The sequence below is a fragment of the Mustela erminea genome, chromosome 4 (genome assembly GCF_009829155.1).
Source record: "Mustela erminea isolate mMusErm1 chromosome 4, mMusErm1.Pri, whole genome shotgun sequence".
Lineage (NCBI taxonomy): Eukaryota > Metazoa > Chordata > Mammalia > Carnivora > Mustelidae > Mustela > Mustela erminea.
The window spans coordinates 148,538,355-148,555,479 of NC_045617.1; the positions used below are offsets into that span (position 1 = coordinate 148,538,355).

Genomic DNA, 17,125 nt, shown 5'->3' on the forward strand with positions numbered 1-17,125 from the left:
TCATAAAAAATAAAGTTCTCATCACAGGAAAGAAAAACATAATCATGTATGGAGACAAATGTTAATTACATTGATTGTGATCATTTTGCAACATACACAAATATCAAGTCATTATGTTGCACACCTGAAACTAATATAATGTTATATGTCAACTCCACTTCAATTAAAAACCTTTTTTTTTTTTTACACCTCCTTTCATTCCATAAGGCAAGGAAAACAAATTTTTTTCTGGATTAAGACATTTTAATATACATAATGTATAGTACTTCATATAATTTATTAATGTCCTTTTCTATATGCCAAAGCGTTACCTTGTGAAGGAAAACAAATATTGCCAATCATTTTATCTTTCCATGGCCTAATCGTAAGTCAAAACAAATAGCCTTTAACCAAATATGTACTTTACGTTCTATTTCTAAGTACTAATTGTTGCGAGGTAAGATTTTCATCTCTCATATCTCTCATCTCTCATCATCTCGTTTTTTGGTGTTAAGAAATGTGTGGGGAATTTTTTTTTTTTCTTAAAGATCTTATTTATTTATTTGAGAGAGATCGTGAGAGAGAGTGTGAGAAGGGAGAAGGTCAGAGGGAGGAGCAGACTCCCCATGGAGCTGGAAGCCTGCTCCAGGATCATGACCTGAGCTGAAGGCAGTCACTTAACCAACTGAGCCACCCAGGCGCCCCAGGGGAGATGTTTTTAACATAAAAGACCCCTGGAGTTGCGTGTTTAATGCAAGGTAGGTCTGAAGGTATTGCTGACATGGAGACTAGGGGCTTGTTTTTGGGAAAGCAGAAGTCTCACTGTGCACTCCTAAGGAGAAGAAGCAAGTCACAGGGTCAACTCAGGCTTTTCCTGTTATCTCGGCTTCCCCTGGATTGGGGAAATGCATCAGGCAGAGTTCAACTATGAATGATTGAAACCAGCCTAGCAATTTTAGGAAATGGTTTAAATAGGACATGCACAATTATGAAATAGTTGGAAGGGCTGGAGGACCCGGTTCCAGGCCGGCCACCATAGCCTCCATATAAAACAGGCCCTCAAGGAGGCTGCCGGGTGGCACCATCAGAGAGGGAGGCAATCGGAAAATGGTAGCTTCCCGTCGGTCTTAGCAGCATTCAGAGATCAGGAAACTGCCCTGCTGTCTGTTAGAACTATGTCAGCCGAACATGGATGCGTGGAAGCCGCCTCCCTCCCCTACAGCAACAAGAGCATTCTAGGTATCAGCAACAAGTCGCATGTGTCCTGATTTCTTGCACCTTTGGAATAATATCTTGTTCTGGCCAATAGCTCCCACTTGGCGGTCTTTAACATGCCACAATGTAAAAATTGTTTTAAACCAGAGCAGAAAGCAGGTAATTCCTGGTCCATTATCTGCAGTTCCCTGTTTGCACTTGGGCTATATATTTTGAGACACCAATAACTGGTTTTTCCCCCCTCATTTAGGTAACTGTACAAGCTCAAACAGAGGTGTGCAGCAATGCAGAGTGGTTTGGGCCCAGGTTTCCCTGCTTCCTTTCACCTTCCCTGCAAAGGTCTAAGATAAGAACTGAAAAGAGTCTGCAGAGGATGTAGCATGGAGAGGTTTTGTAAGAGAACCATATTGGACTAGACTTTGAGAAAGGAATGCAAGGACTTCCCTAAATTAAGAAGAAAAAAAAAGTTTCACTCAAATATGAAGAAAGAGAAAAAGATCTCAGAACCCACATAGGCATGGATGTTACAGAACTTCCCCCAAGCAGCCAGGCAGGTAGAAACAGGAGCGGACTTAGCATTACCTCCCCCTCCCTCTCTTTCCTGGGGTCTGCATTAGATCCCATAGACTTGGCAGGAATCCAAGTGAATAAAAAGGAAACAAACTGAGGTTTATAACTACCTTCAGAACCAGGACTCTGAGACAGTCATTCTTCCTGGCCATATAAAAAATGAATCTATGCATACAAGAGCTATTGGATTGTTGAACAGAGTGGCTACACTTCCTTCTAGGTATGGTGACTACTAAAGGGTATTATTGAAAGATACGGCATATCCATACAGAATACTATCATAACAAAACCCATAAGATGGTTACTGACAAGGAGTCACAGCGTTCAGAGAAAAAAAAGACAAGATCATATAAGAATGAAAATACCAGGAATGGGCCTTGAAGTTACAGACCAGACATGAAGTTGGAATTCCTGTATGAGGAAAGGTGTATGACTTTTTAAATTGAGGGGCCTTGGGGCGCCTGGGTGGCTCAGTGGGTTAAGCCGCAGCCCGCATCGGGCTCAGCAGCAGGGAGCCTGCTTCCTCCTCTCTCTCTGCCTGCCTCTCTGCCTACTTGTGATCTCTGTCTGTCAAATAAATAAATAAAATCTTAAAAAAAAAAATAAATAAATTGAGGGGCCTTTAAAATACTCATGAAGGGAAGTAGTGACAGAAAAGGCTGAAAATCTCAGGGTAAAAATTTTATAATTTAAAACATATAAGCATGTTATGGGCAGGATCGTGTCCCACCAAAACTCATATATTGGAAGCCTAACCCTTGGTACCTCAAAATGTGACTGTATTTGGAGAGAGTGCCTTTAAAGAGAGAATTAAGTTAAAATGTCGTTAGGGGCGCCTGGTTGGTTCAGTGGGTTACGCATCTGCCTTTGGCTTGGACCCTGATCTCAGGGTCCTGGGATTGAGCCCCACGTCGGGCTCTCTGCTCGGTGGGGAGCCTGCTTCCTCCTCTCTCTCTCTCTGCCTGCCTCTCTGCCTACTCGTGATCTCTGTCAAATAAATAAATAAAATCTTTTAAAAAAATAAAATGAGGTCATTAGAGTAGACCCTAATACTATCTGACTGGGATCCTTATAAGAAGAGGAGATTAGGACATAGAGAGAAACCAGACATGTGTACACACAAAGGAAAAAACCACGTAAAGACACAGAAGGTGGCCATCCACAAGTCAAGGAGAGAGGCCTGAGGAGAAACGAAACCTGCCGACACCTTGATTTGAACTTGGGTTTGATTCAGCCTCCAGGACAGTGAGAAAAATTTCTATTGTGTAACCTACCCCGTCTGTGGTATTTTGTTAGGGTGGCCCTAGCTGACTAATACCAAGTGGAAGGGTTACGTTATCAAAACGAGGTATTTTGGAGGATATATTAAATTGTGAGAATGAGGAAGTTTGAAGAATGGGAACTGGGCCTTTGTTCACCCTTTCAGTTCCCGTCAAGGACTGCTCAATTCTCTATGAATCCTCAACCTCAGCACAACGCTTGGCACAAAACATGTTCTCAATAATGAGTAGAATGAATAATGGAATGAAAAGGAAGAAAGATTTAAGAGAGGTTGTGTTGAAATAATCTACTGTAGTAATCCTCAAGCTTTCTGGTGATAGGACTCTGTTTTTTTCTTTTTAATTTTCTTTTTAAGTGGTCTACTGCCCCCAGTGCAGGGCTTGAACATACAACCCAGAGATCAAGAGTTGCATGAGTTACGGACTGAGCCAGCCAGGCACCGCGGATCCTTTACACTCTTAAATGTTATTGTGAAACCCAAAGGTCTTTGTGAATTATATCCATCAATATTTACTACATTAAGTTTTAAAACTGCAAATTTAAAAAGATTTACTAGTTGGGGTGCCTGGCTAGCTTAGTTGGTAGAGCATGCGACTCTTGATCTGGGGGTTGTGAGTTCAAGCCTCATGTTGGGGTAGAGATTACTTAGAAAAATAATTTTTAAAATTTTGAAAGTATTTGTTAATTTTTTCTAAAATAAAAGCAACCAACCTATTAGATGTTATCGTAAGTAACATTTTATGAAAAAATAACTGTGTATATATTTTTCTTTCACTCTCCTTTATGACTGTTTAGTAGAAGACAGATTTTTATATCTGCCTCTTCATTCAAAATGTCATAAGCATATGAAGAAAGTTTGGCTTCATTCAGATAAACTGTTAGAAAAGGAAAGAGTATTTTATTTTATTTTAAAGTATTTTATTTTATTTTATTTATTCATTTGACAGAGAGAGATCACAAGTAGGCAGAAAGGCAGGCAGAGAGAGGGGAGGAAGCAGGCTCCCTGCCAAGCAGAGAGCCTGATGCGGGACTCAATTCCAGGACCCTGAGATTACGACCTGAGCTGAAAGCAGAGGCTTAACCCACTGAGCCACCCAGGCACCCAGAAAGAGTATTTTAATAACTTCTTCAGGTAATTGTGCACATTCCTGTCTCATTTTATACCAAACTTGACAGATGGCACCCTCTTTAGGGTTGGTTGTAATGTGCAGTCTGAAACCTCATCACTAACTTTGAATGGGTCTTTTGGTAACAAGTTGGGCACATTAGTCCGTGGGGGTATTCAGCTTTTCAGTATATAATATCAAACAAAGAGAAAAGAAAATTAACACCATCACCAATCTCATCAGAAATGTCTCTAAGCATTGGGAAGCTGCAAGTTACCAAATACTGAAAGCTAATAATTTATCATTGCAAATCCTCTCAATTATTTTCTTTGAATTATTTTTTTTACAGACTGATTTCTTTGATTTTTGAGAAAATGACTGAATATGTAATGGTTTATTCTTTCTAATAAAAATGGTGTTCCATGAAAACAAAATAAAACATCTAGATCAGTTTGCAAGTTAAAAGTCACCCAAACACTTTTCTTAGACAATCATCTCATTTTTTACACAGCTGGAGTGCTTTTTCTGCACTTACCATTTATTCACATGGTTTATTAAAAAGACATGTACTTAAGGGTAAGAACTAGTCAAGTAAATTTTTTTTTTTACTGCTTCATCAAGGATATTCTTAAGTAAACTATCTCCCCTCCATGTGACTGTTATGGACACAAGAGGGCGGGGACCTCCTGATAAACTGCCTTGATCCACAGGAAGCAAGAGCAGTTATGTGCTGTTTTTATACCATCAGCTTTTTTCATAACAAATGCAGCTTTGATATTACTATGAAAATATTGTTGCCCTCACATATCTTGAAAGTGTCTCAGGACCTCCATGGATCTGTTTGCTACACATTGAGAACTGATGCAATAAAGTATCTGTGGGGATTTGAGGGACAAGGGGCCAAGCTTCTCTTGGAAATTTTGAACCCAGTTGTCAAGCATAGGGCAGGTTGTGAATTGATGTTTGTTGAATGTTGAATTATGTATTATGAATACATGATTGTATAAATATGTGCTTACTTGAATGAGTGAGGCAGTGTGGAGAAGAATGGTGGAGAGAATACAATTTAGAGTGGAGCATGCATGCTGTTTGGATTCAGAATCTGCTCTCAAGGTCTGGCTTTGTCACTGAACAGCTGTGGGTTTAATTCTGTGGAGCCTTTTATCAGCAAAATGGGGATAATGATACATTGATTTATGGCAAAAAATTAAGTTAGACAAAATGAAATTATGTGTGTAAGTTTTTAAAGTATAATCCACCCCCCCTAACATGGGGCTTGAGCTTATAAACTCAATATGGGGGGCCACAGACTCTACCCACTGAACCAGCCAGGCTCTTATGTGAGCAGTGTTTAATAGCATTTTTGGTTGTGTAGAGGTGGGGAAAATATGGAAATTTATAAAATCAGTTTGTGATATTTCAAGGGGAATATCTCAGGAGACACAGGTGGAAATGCAGATTTAATTTGACAGGTAGGTATAGACTCTGCACATGTTGGGGAGATTTTCGTTCAACTGCTATTTACCGAGTGTACTACTCCAACAGAGGAGGCTGTGGACCGTTAAAATATCGGTATCTATGAGGGAGAGGCGATCCAGATCCGTAGGAAATAAGATGGAAAATAGCGGCCAAAGGTCAAGCACAATTATTCAGCAGGTACATCATGGTTTCCAGAAATTACACGATTCCTTTAAAACCTAACTAAAACACGCTTCCCGTCGCCTTCTTAGCGCAGTGGGCAGCGCGTCAGTCTCATAATCTGAAGGTCCTGAGTTCGAGCCTCAGAGAGGGCATGTGTTTTTGTCAGAAGCTCGTCCACAGCCGGTCACAAACGCGACTGCTTTTAGAGCGAAGGTGCCTCCCGGGAATGCCGCGCCGATTCGCGGCTGGGATGCAGTTTCTTCCGGTCCTGAACCGAGAAATGTGACGGCACCTGAGATGCAGAGCTTTCCCACAGCAGGCGGCTGGGTCCCCATGCCTCCTTCGCGGAGCAACGGGTGAAGCCCGGGGAGCCTGCGCGCCCAACCACTTGCGGGGAGCGCGGGGCGGGGCCGCGGGCGCCGCGCTCCGCCCACTTGGCCGCGGGCGCCTCCCCCGCGCGCTGGGGTCTGGGTCCCAGCAGGGGCATCTCCGCGCGCAGGTGCGCACCTTGTAAGCGCACGGGGAAGACAGGGAAGTATGGGACATCTTCGCAGCGTAGGAAATCGACTCTTTCTGTCCTTTTGTCCCGTTTGGCTCCACGCATGGCAGGGCTGGCGATGTCCTGACCCACCTTCCCACAGACTGCGTGTGGCCGGGGAAGGGATACAGAGAAAGAGAGGTGGGGGTCCCCACGAGGGCGGAGGAGCTCGGAGAGGGAGGAGGTCGGCGGTGCGCGGTGCAGGGGGGCGGGAGGCACCCACCACCCCCGTTACAGGCATCCTTGAGAAGTGCATTTTAGTGCTGACAGCCCCTCTCTGCTAACCGGATCTGGAATTTACGTGGGGATTTAACCTGGGGAAAAAGGAAGGCCAATGACGGGGACCGAGAGAAGCTAGACTGTAACAGGCGGGGGCCGAATCTCCAAACAAGTCTGGCTTGAGGAGGGGATTGCAAAGTGCCGGAGAGTCGGGCAAGGAAGGTTACGACCCCCAGTGGCATTGTAGAAACTGAATTCACGCAGGAAGTGTTGGGAAGTCTGTGGTTAACGGAGTGTTGCCCCACCTGCCTGGGACCCCATCACCACGGGCCGGGTGATTACATTTCCGATGTAATGCCAGTCCTGAGCGGTAGCTTCAGAAACCCTTCAAAATCAGAGAAGGAAACAAAGGGGCCATTGTCTGTGCCATACGCAGAACCCAGATAGTTTCCCCCATCTTTTGTTTTCGAAGCTCCTGGAGATGGAAACAAATATGCAAAAGCTTCCCAGAAGAAAAGCAATTCCACCCCATCCTTTCCCAGAGGTCCAGGCAAGGGGGGACGGGGGAGGACTCAGTCAGTGGGACTGGGCAGTGGGACAGTCTCTGCCTTCCAGCTCTTTCTTACATCCTTTTCACATTTTCAACAGGAGCCCGAGCCCCAAGATTTCTAAGGGTGATGCTGATGGCACGAGTAGGTCCTGGGAAAGGGATGGCCCCTGGATAATAAGACTGATCCTGTCTTTTTGATCCACAAATGACTTTTAAGGCCACCCAAGTGGAGTGAGGACCGAATAATCACCCAACATCCCAGACAGTGCCCTGAGCAAGAGAGTGAGCTCTGTCCTCTCCACCAGGGTGCCCATTCCCAGGGTCACCAAGCGTGTTCCATCTGGGGAAGACCACATCAGGAACTGCCTGGTGAGTTAATACAGGGATTCCAGAATCTCCTTTCATATTTTTCAAAGTTGTGATTATCAACTTTGAATGTCAGTGTGGCTGACATCATGGCTATCCAGGAGGTGGCTTTGGGGTAGGCCATTCCAGGCTCTGTGTTTGCACATCTGTTTCCAGTGTGTTTAGTCCACATGTAAGAGAAAGACCATGAATACAGGAAAAATGATCGTTTATATGCAATTCAAGATAAGCACTTTTTAAAAAAAGTTTAAAATGCCAGCTAAACATTCTGTCTTTTAGACATAAAAAGAAATGGTGGGCTTTTTGTTGTTCAAGTCCACTGAGCCCAAGCCAGGCAGGTAGAGGCTGCTGGTTTTCTCTTCCGTCCCCTTTCCCTCAGAAGCTGAACTTTTGGCGAAGATAGAGGAAGTTGCACTTTGTTCTAATCAGAAAACTTAAAAAGAACATTTGCTCCCATTTTCCCCTTTCCTCTTCTTCTCAAGACCACACCTGTAATTACATTTTATTGGATATAGAGCAAAACAACTAACTTAGAAATGGGCATTTTAGGCACAGGCAATGTCCCAGAGGAACAAAATAAACCGGAATGGAGAACTAACAACTGGTCAACTTGCGGAGAAGGGAGACTGGAATGACGTTCCAGAGGATAAGGGGCTCTGAGCTCTGTCTTGTCAGCAAAAGGTCACCATTTCACATTTTTACCCTGGACTGCAACATGGCTGAATCTGTGTTTCTCAAATGAGAAACTTTGCCGTTTGTGCAAAAGAAAACTTGGGAAGCGATGACGGTTGAGTTCAAAGTTCAGGAGAAGCATGATTGCATCATCTCAGTGGACCTGGCAGAGACACCGAATGGCTTTACCGAGCACTGGCAGTCAAGTTAGACTCATTTATCCCATACAAGGCATGAGGGCCTCTCTCAACTGTTAGCTTCTGGGCCCCACATCACCTAGGAGTCTTGGGGGTTCAGTCACAATCAAGACAGACATAAGCTTCACATTCTTGTATGGGGAGACAGAAGTGAAAACAAAAAGCTAAACCATATAGTTTCAGATATGATGGAAGTAACTACTTGATGATTCAGGGAAGAGTGCTCTGAGAAGATGATTTTGAGGTAAGCCTAAATAACATGGAAAATGATGTGGGAAGTCTGGAAGACTCCTGAGCCTTGAAGCAGAAGGAATACTAATGCAAGGGCCTCAAGACAAAATTCACCTGAGTTAATGAAAGGGAAAATGAGAAGAAGCTAGTGTTTCCAATTTAGACAGAAAGATAGAATTGACAGAATGTAGTGAAAAACTGAATGCAGATGATGATGAGGGAGAGAGAAGTCTTTAGGTCTCTGGCTTGGGGCATTGCTTGGATGGTCGTGTCTTTTAAAAAAGTATTTTTTTACTAAAGATTTTATCTATTTATTTGAGTGAGAGAGAGTGAGAGCACAAGCAGGGGGAGGGGTAGAGGCAGAAGCAGACTCCTTGCTCAGTGGGGAGCCTGATGGGAGAATCCATCCCAGGGCCCTGGAATCATGACCTGAGCCAAAGGCAGATGCCTAACCAGCTGAGCCACCAAGGTGCCCCAATGGTGGTACTTTTCTGCAAGACTGATATTCCTCACTAAAGTGGGTTTGGGGAAAGAAATCATTAGGTTCTTGCCATGTCCTATTAGTTCTGAAATATTCATTCATGTGCAAGTGGAGATATCAGTGAGGGATTATGGATAAAGGTTGGAACTCAGGAGAGATGGCCGTCCAGAATATGGATAGTGCTTGTAATAAAGCAAGGAGAAATGAATTGAAACAGGCTGGACCACTCGATACAGTATCCTCCGGTGACAAGTGGCTATAAAGTATTTGAAATATGCTATGAAATGAGATTTGCTATATAAGTGTAAAATAGACACCATATTTCAAAAACTTGACATGAGAGAAAGAATGTAAAACATCTCATTAATAATTTTTCTATTGATTACTTGTTGAATTGATAATATTTTGGATATATTGCTAAATAAAATACAGTATTAAAGTAATTCCACTTCTTTCTGTTTGCTTTTTTTCATGGGACTACTAGAAGGTTCAAAAGTATATGTATGATGCATATCTCTGTTGGATAGCACGGATGTAAGGTAATCGTTCTGAACCTCTTGGTGAGAAGAGGGTCATATTTATTGATCTATTTCCGCACAATAAAAGAATGGTCACAGATCCCCCTGCAATTAGCTCAAGATAAGAAGTGGCCCAAGGACAGAACCTCAGAGAACATTCGTAGAGAAAGATGGAGAAAAAGTGGGGACACAAAGGACCCTAAAGAGTTAGAGAACTCACTGGCCCTGTCTAAACCCAAGGAAGCAATCATTCACTTGGGAGGGGGAGAGCTGGAGGATATTTCAGAAACTGGAACCCCAAGTAAGATGAAATACAGAAGAAGTTCCCATTGGATTTTACAATTTTGAGGAGATTGTAGTGGCCTGGACGAAGGCAGTTTCAATGAAATGCCACACTCAAGTGTCTAGCAGTAAGCTGTGGACTGAGGTATGGTTAGACATTCATGTACATTTCTCTTTCTGGAACTTGGTGGTAGAGATAAGGCTGGAAATCTGCAAATTTCTTTCTTTTTTAATTTTATTTACTTATCAGAGAGAGTGAGAGAGAGCGAGCACAAGCAGGGGGAAGAGCAGACAGAGCAGGCAGAGGGAGAAGCAGGCTCCCCGCTGAGCCAGACTCCATCCCAGGACCCTAGGATCATGACCCAAGCCAAAGGCAGTGGCTTACGGACTGAGCCACCCAGGTGTCGCATGCCAACTTCTTGAAAGTGGAATTAGGGAATTAGCTCAAGGAGAACATTATGTCTGTGTGTATATGGTGGTTGCTGCTAATTAATGAATAATCTTGAATATGATCTAACATCCACATTTTTTCCAGACCTCTGATTGTCACAGACACAACCTCCCTTAACAAGGGACTAAGAAACCAAACAAAATCCACTTTCTTTAATGTTTTAAGTCTCTCTTCATCCATAGGCAATCCCTTGCTTTTCTATTTAAAATGTTATTAGTTAACTAATGTATTAGTTATATTAGTTAACTAATATACTTTATTTTTTAGAGCACTTTAAGATTTGAAGAAAAATCTAGCAAGAAGTACATAGTTCCCAGTACATAGTACATAGTTCCCAATAAACAATGTCACCCTTCCTCCTGTTGAGTTTCCTGTTATTAACATTGTGCTTAATGTGAGATTTGTTATAACAGGGGAATCAATATTGATACATTCTTATTATTGACTGAAGTCCACAGTTAGCCTTAGAGTTCACTCGTTGTGTCATATATTCTATGGGTTTTGACAAATGTATAACATGTATCCACTATTCTAGTATGGTACAGAAGAGTAGTTTAGGCCAACAGATTTGCTGAAGGGGCTGCATCTTTTATCCTACATAATTTCCCACCTTGTGGATTTATTCTACTGCCTCTTCTTGGTGACCCTTGACATATTTCTTGAACTGCTCTATTTCTTGTAAACTGGTAGTTAGAGGTAGAAGCTCACTTAGCTTCAGCCTCAAATATTTCAACAGTAAAATTTGAGAGGTATTGTGAGCATAACTTTATGAGGTGTGTAATGTCTGGAGTTCTCCTTTTTATTTTTTTAAGATTTTATTCATTTATTTGTCATAGAAAGAGAGCACAAGCAGGCAGAGTGGCAGGCAGAGGCAGAGAGAGAAACAGGCTCCCCGCTGAGCAAGGAGCCCGATCCAAGACTCAATCCCAGCACCCTGGGCTCATGGCCCAAGCGAAGGCAGACACCCAACCGCCCGAGCCACCCAGGTGTCCCTGAATTTCTCCTTTTTAGTCATCAATATTAACATTCATACATGGGCTCAAATGTCACATCCATATCTTGTGTATATAATCACATACTGATACATAAAATTGGTACAAAAAATAAATTTAGACAATATCACTAAAAGAATAACACAACAGCAAGCAAAATATTAATTCTCAAATGGGCACCTTAGAGGAAAATCAAAAGCATACCGTCAGACTCATAAAAATGCGAATTTCAAAGATCATAAAAATGGAAATTTCCAATGACTTATTTCTTAGGTTCTGCAGAAACTGCTCTCTAGTTTAAAACTCTACCCTTGAATACTCTTCAATTATAGAGTACTACAGTAAAAATCCTGTACATTTAACATAAGGAATAAGAAAAAGAAAGTCTCTAAAGAAAGCAAGAAAAAAGAATGCTAAATAGAAACATGGGGATTAGCTGGAATATAGCAAATCTAGTTGGTCATTTAAAAAAAAAAAAAAGACCTAAAATTGCCATTGAAATGTCAGGAAAAAAGGAAGATGAAGAAAGCATAAGAAAGAAGCAAAATGAATTAGTGGATGTTGTTTAAAGATTTTGGAGATGTGGTGGGATACTATTTTGAAAAATTCATTAGGGTTTGATTTTCCTGCACTACCCACTCCACCCAGTCAAGGCAGTAGCCATGTGAACCTTCGCTCTAGACGCTGGGGCGCAGTGAGATTCAGCGTTCTGTACAGACCGTGTCTGAGCACTGAGGAAGCTCCCATTCTAGGAAAGAGAAAAACAAAGCATAACTTACAAACCTACTTTCTGGAGGACCTAACATTTGTGAAGAAGATAGAACTGGGAGCGAGAGATTGTGCACGCAACATTTTAGCTCTACTTGTCTGAAGAAGGACAATTTGAGTTGAGACCTGAGTACTCAGAAGTGCCAAGCCTGGGGCAGGAGTGAGAAGGGAGGGGTGCTGGCAGGTGGACCAAGGGTCTCCATGAGGAGCGGTGACAAGGATACAACAGAGGTGTCAAAGCTTCTTGGATCTTTTCCCAGGTAAGAAGCTCTGGGTTTGTAAATAGAACAAGCAATATACAAACCAAGGAAGGGGGTTGGGAGAGAACTTCTCGAATAATAAGCATGCGCAGAAGGACCACAGGCCTCTCACTTTCCTGGTTTCCTGGTTCCTGGGGGCTGCTGGGAACTTTGGGCCTTGAGGGACCAGCCGGGACTGGATGGAGGGCAGAGATGATCAGACATTGGAGAATGAAGAATGGGAACTTCCTTAGAAAGCCTTGTCAGCACTTCCCAATTTCACTTTCCTGATCTCCCATCCAAGTACTAACCAGGCCCGACCCTGCTTAGCTTCCGAGATCAGACGAGATCGGGCGCGTTCAGGGTGGTATGGCCGTAGACGTGATCTCCTGGAAGTAAAAAGAACACGCTCCAGATGTCAAGACACCGTGTCTATTCCTGCCTGCTCCAGAGTTGGGGTCATTACTGGTCTTTGCAGGCTCAGCTGCCCAAGACAAGCAGTGGGACGGCCTCTCCCAGCCCAGGGCCTCAAGCCTTCCGTGTCACATCCCCGGACCAGGTTGCTGGAAAGTCCTATTCCCATTTCCTAGAGAAACCCCAGAAAACCCAAGACCTAATTCTCTTCAACTTTCCGAAGGTGAAACCTGTGGCCCAGGGTGGGGACGAGAGGAGTGGCTAGGAGAGAATTCTGAGGCCAGTAGGTCTAAGTGAAGCTTTGCTCAGTTTGCTGGAATAACAGTTTTGAGGAAAACACCGGCATCAGTCCCTTCTCAGTACTGCGTATCTGTGGGGATAGTGAGTCTGAAATAATAGTTTGCCATTAGCCTGAAAGAATGGCCAAGTTTCCCCCTCTCCTTTCTAAAGGCAGTAAACACCCCTCCACTTTTTTTCTTCAATTCTGGATATAGAATCAACACACTTGACCTTACTATATTGTTTGTCGCAGGCCGTCTGCTACGGTCCAAGTATCCCATTTAAAGATCTTGATCTCCCTCCCTCCATTTCAACATTGATCTGAGCCTCAGTGTGGTCCCCAGGGAGGCTAGTCTGTAGTGGAGATTTCTTAGATTTCTCAGCGAACCCCATTCCAGGGGCTGCACACAGCACTCTTCTCCTGTAGGGCTCAGGGAGTGATGAAGAACCTTGGCGGGAGCTAAGATTGTGCCTTGAGAGTCTTAATCTTGTCCTGTAGATTTATTCCTGAAGCACTTGCTTAGCCCTAGACCCGGAGGATGAGTCGAGTGACCTACACAGACACTGCAGCACGGGTATTAATTTATTGAGCAATTATTATGTGCTATTCCAGGGAACATTCCTAGAGATAGCCTACAGTCTCCATTTCCTCATGAAAAAACTTATGAAAGTTTCTTGCTGCAGACCTCAAGACTCTCATGGCCAAAAGAGAAAACAAATGGAGGCTATGCAGGGCTGTTCGAATTCTTCCTCCTCCGTCCACACCCCTCTTTCTCTTGGTCCAACTTGGCAACCACATCTTCCTTAGGTTGTCTAGACCTTCAGTTCAGCCTGCCACAACAGTAGAGGGACTTTCCCCATGTCATCTTAGCGAGGGCTAATCTGACAGCAGAGTTAATAGGCTAATCTGACAGCAGAGTTAATAGGCTAGCCCACTCCTTTCCCCATCCTCCAAATCTCTTTCTTCTTAATACTTAGCCAACTCTTAGAGATCTGATAGAAGACAAATTGACATCTGCTACCTGACCACGGGTTGTCACTGTGAATAAAATACTAAAACGATACCGCGATAAAAGTTAAGTAGTAAAATTTACTATTTATAAAATATAAACTGTGTCTTTATTAAAAAAGGAAAAACATTAAAACATCAGAAAATCCCAATCTCCTGCCTGTGCCTCCTGACACAATTCTCAAGCTATTCCTCACACTTCTGACTCCAAAGGAGAAAGTTTGGTTTTCCCAGACACACAACATTTTTTACCAACTTTGAGCCGAGGCCCCAAAACCTGTGTTTCTAAGACATTCTGTCCCATTTGTTCCTTTTTTGTTTTTGTATGTCACATTTCGGTTTTCTTTCTTTCTTTTTTTCCTTCTTCTTCCTTTTAAGCCAGCAGGGAAGCACACAGAGGAAGGGCTGAGCTAAAGAGAAGTCCGCCCAGTGCACATCGCCCCATGCCGGTGAACCCCGGAACCCGGGGAGCCTGGCAGGACTGCAAAAGCTGGAGAATGCGGGCGTCGATCCCGCTACCTCTCGCATGCTAAGCGAGCGCTCTACCTCTTGAGCTAATTCCCCCTGACATCTCTGCTTTTCTGCCTATTTTTATCACTTTGAGGCAAATTTCATTCCAGTGCCACTTCGTTTCTGGGTTGCTCCCACCCTCAGGAGACCTCCCTACCCCTTCCACTTATTGTTCCTTCAAATAAGTCATCTCTTCTCTGGGATCTATTAATCATTTGACTGTTCCTCCATTAGGAGAGTTGAGATCTGCCGTTGTCTTTCCTTCTGGAGTTAGGAGTTTATCTACTGAATTATACACTGAATCTAGCAATGCTTTCTTAGAGAAGTGAGTGGACTGGGGAACTGATTTATGGTGATTTATTTTACCGCGGTCCATACTGTGGTGCCTATTTGAGAAAAGTATCAACATGACGGAAGCATAATCTGTACATGCGCGCATTTCAATGAATTTTGACAAATAAGTACACGCAGGTAACATCCCCGCAACTGCGATATAGGACCGTTTCATCCTACGAGTCTCCTAGGTCCGCATAACAAAATACCAGAAGCCGGGGGTGGGGTGGAGGTGGGGGTGGGGGAGGGTGGGGAGGTGGGGGGTAGGGCTCAAAACACACGTCTACGCCCTGGGTCCCAGAGGCCAGACGCCTGAGGTCAAGGTTTCTGCCTGGCCGTGCTCTGTCTCGTGGCTGCCCAGCAGCACAAGCCTTCCTTGAATCTTGCTCTTGGTTTTCCCACGGTTTGCTCACTCAGCGTGTTCACGCTGCTCATTCTTTTCACGGCTGGAGACAACTCCAGGGTGACATCCGCTTGCTCTGGGCCTGTCTTGGAACAAGGGGTCTGAACAAGCCGGTGTTGGGTACAATTCAAGCTGAGTTCGTGTCCTTCAGCATGGTGTGTGAACTTCTGTGTTGTGAGTCCTAGGGCTTTCACGAATTCTCGACTTGCTCATTTCTCAATTTGTCCTCTTTACTCACCACGAGGGTCACCCAGCCCAGGATGCGGGCCGTCGGGGGACCTGGGCTACGAAAACCCTCAGCGACTCGAGAAAATGGTCTCCTGTGACAAACAGGAAAGTCCAGGAGTGAAAGGACTTCTCCAACGTTCCACAAGCTAAACAGGGATGGCATGCGACCCCGAGTTGGCTTTGTCAGTTCCAGAACCCGCCGGGTGCGACCCTCTTTCCAGCCGCAGGGATTTGGTGTCCGGAGACGCGCGGGGCTCCGCGGCCCCGGGGCTGAATTCCCACTGGGGTTCGCGCGTGGCCCTGCGCGCGCAGAACCCGGCAGTGCCAGCGATCGCCCGCCGCCTTCCCCCCTGGGCCTGGGGTCGCCGGGTGGGGTGCTCTCCCGGACGGTTCTCCGACGGCTCCGCTCGGCGGGCGGGAAGAACCGGGAACTCAGGTGAGAAGAGGGTAGCTGGGGCGCGGAGCGGCCTCCATCCCCGCGGGTCGTCTGCTTCCCAGGCCCTGCTCCCGGCGCGCGCAAAACAGCCGCCCTCGGTGGAAAGCCCGCAGAGGGCTCGGGGTCCCTGACAGCGTCTCTCTCAAGGCTCCCCTACCGATCTGAGAGAGCGGCTGTCCTTCCTTCCCCTTCCTTCTTTCTCAGCGCTCTTATTGCTATTATTACTGAGGTCCAGCTCACATACCGTGCTATGTTAGCTTTCGGTGTACAACACAGTGATTCGACAATTCTATACATCACTCGGCGCTCATCCTAAGTGTAGTCACCGTACAACTTTATGACAATATTATTCACTATATTCCCTATGCTGTGCTTTTTATCTCTGTGACCTATTTATTTTATAACCAGAAGTTTGTGCTTCTTAATCACCACTAGTTTATTCTCTGTATTTATGAGTCTGTTTTTTGTCTTGTTTTTGTTGTAGTTGTTTGCTTTTTTAGATTCCACATGTAAGTGAAATCATATGATATTTGTCTTTCTGACTTATTTCACTTAACATAATACGCTCTAGGTCCATCCATGCTGATAGAAATGGTAAGGTCTTTTTTTTTTTTTTATGGCTAATAGTCCTTGGCATATATGTAACCACCACATCTTCTTTATCCATTCTTGGATTGATAGACACTTAGTTTGCGGCCATATCTTGGCTATTGTAAATAACGCTGCAATAAACATAGGGGTTCATATATCTTTTCAATTAATGCTTTCATTTTCTTTGGATCATGGAATTACTGGGTCATACAGTAGCTCTCTTCTTAATATTTTGGGGGGAGTCTCCAGACCGTTGGACCCAGCGCCTGCACAGTTTACATTCCCTCCAGCAGCTCACCAAGTTTCCCTTTTCTCCACATCCTGGTCACCGTGTCTCATGTTTGTTTTGTTTTTCTGACGACTCAAAATATTTGTTTCGATTTTTTTTTTTTTTTTTCAGATTCCAAGGGTTTTGACCCGCGGTGGTGGGGGGAGGTGGGAGGGAATGATCACTGGGTTTAGTCACCAAGCTCAACATTTGGAGGCAAGGAGGGGAAGAGCTTTCCTCTTCGAGATGTTCTTTCATGGGGGAAATTCGCAGGCAAGCAGGTGATGCTAAGGAAACGCAGCACAATGCCGGGTTCTCTGGAGATTCTGGAACAGTCGTGGGATCCTGGCGCACGGAA

The 17,125-nt window shown here is 44.3% G+C and overlaps 2 non-coding genes and 1 pseudogene across 2 annotated transcripts; 1 reads left to right on the forward strand and 2 right to left on the reverse strand.

The window, feature by feature from the left end:
• Positions 1-5,871: 5,871 nt before the first annotated feature.
• Positions 5,872-5,944, forward strand: TRNAM-CAU. The gene has a single exon. It is a non-coding gene; the product is annotated as a tRNA-Met (tRNA).
• Positions 5,945-12,557: 6,613 nt separating this feature from the next.
• Positions 12,558-12,677, reverse strand: LOC116589632 (annotated as a pseudogene).
• Positions 12,678-14,489: 1,812 nt separating this feature from the next.
• Positions 14,490-14,562, reverse strand: TRNAA-AGC. The gene has a single exon. It is a non-coding gene; the product is annotated as a tRNA-Ala (tRNA).
• Positions 14,563-17,125: the final 2,563 nt, after the last annotated feature.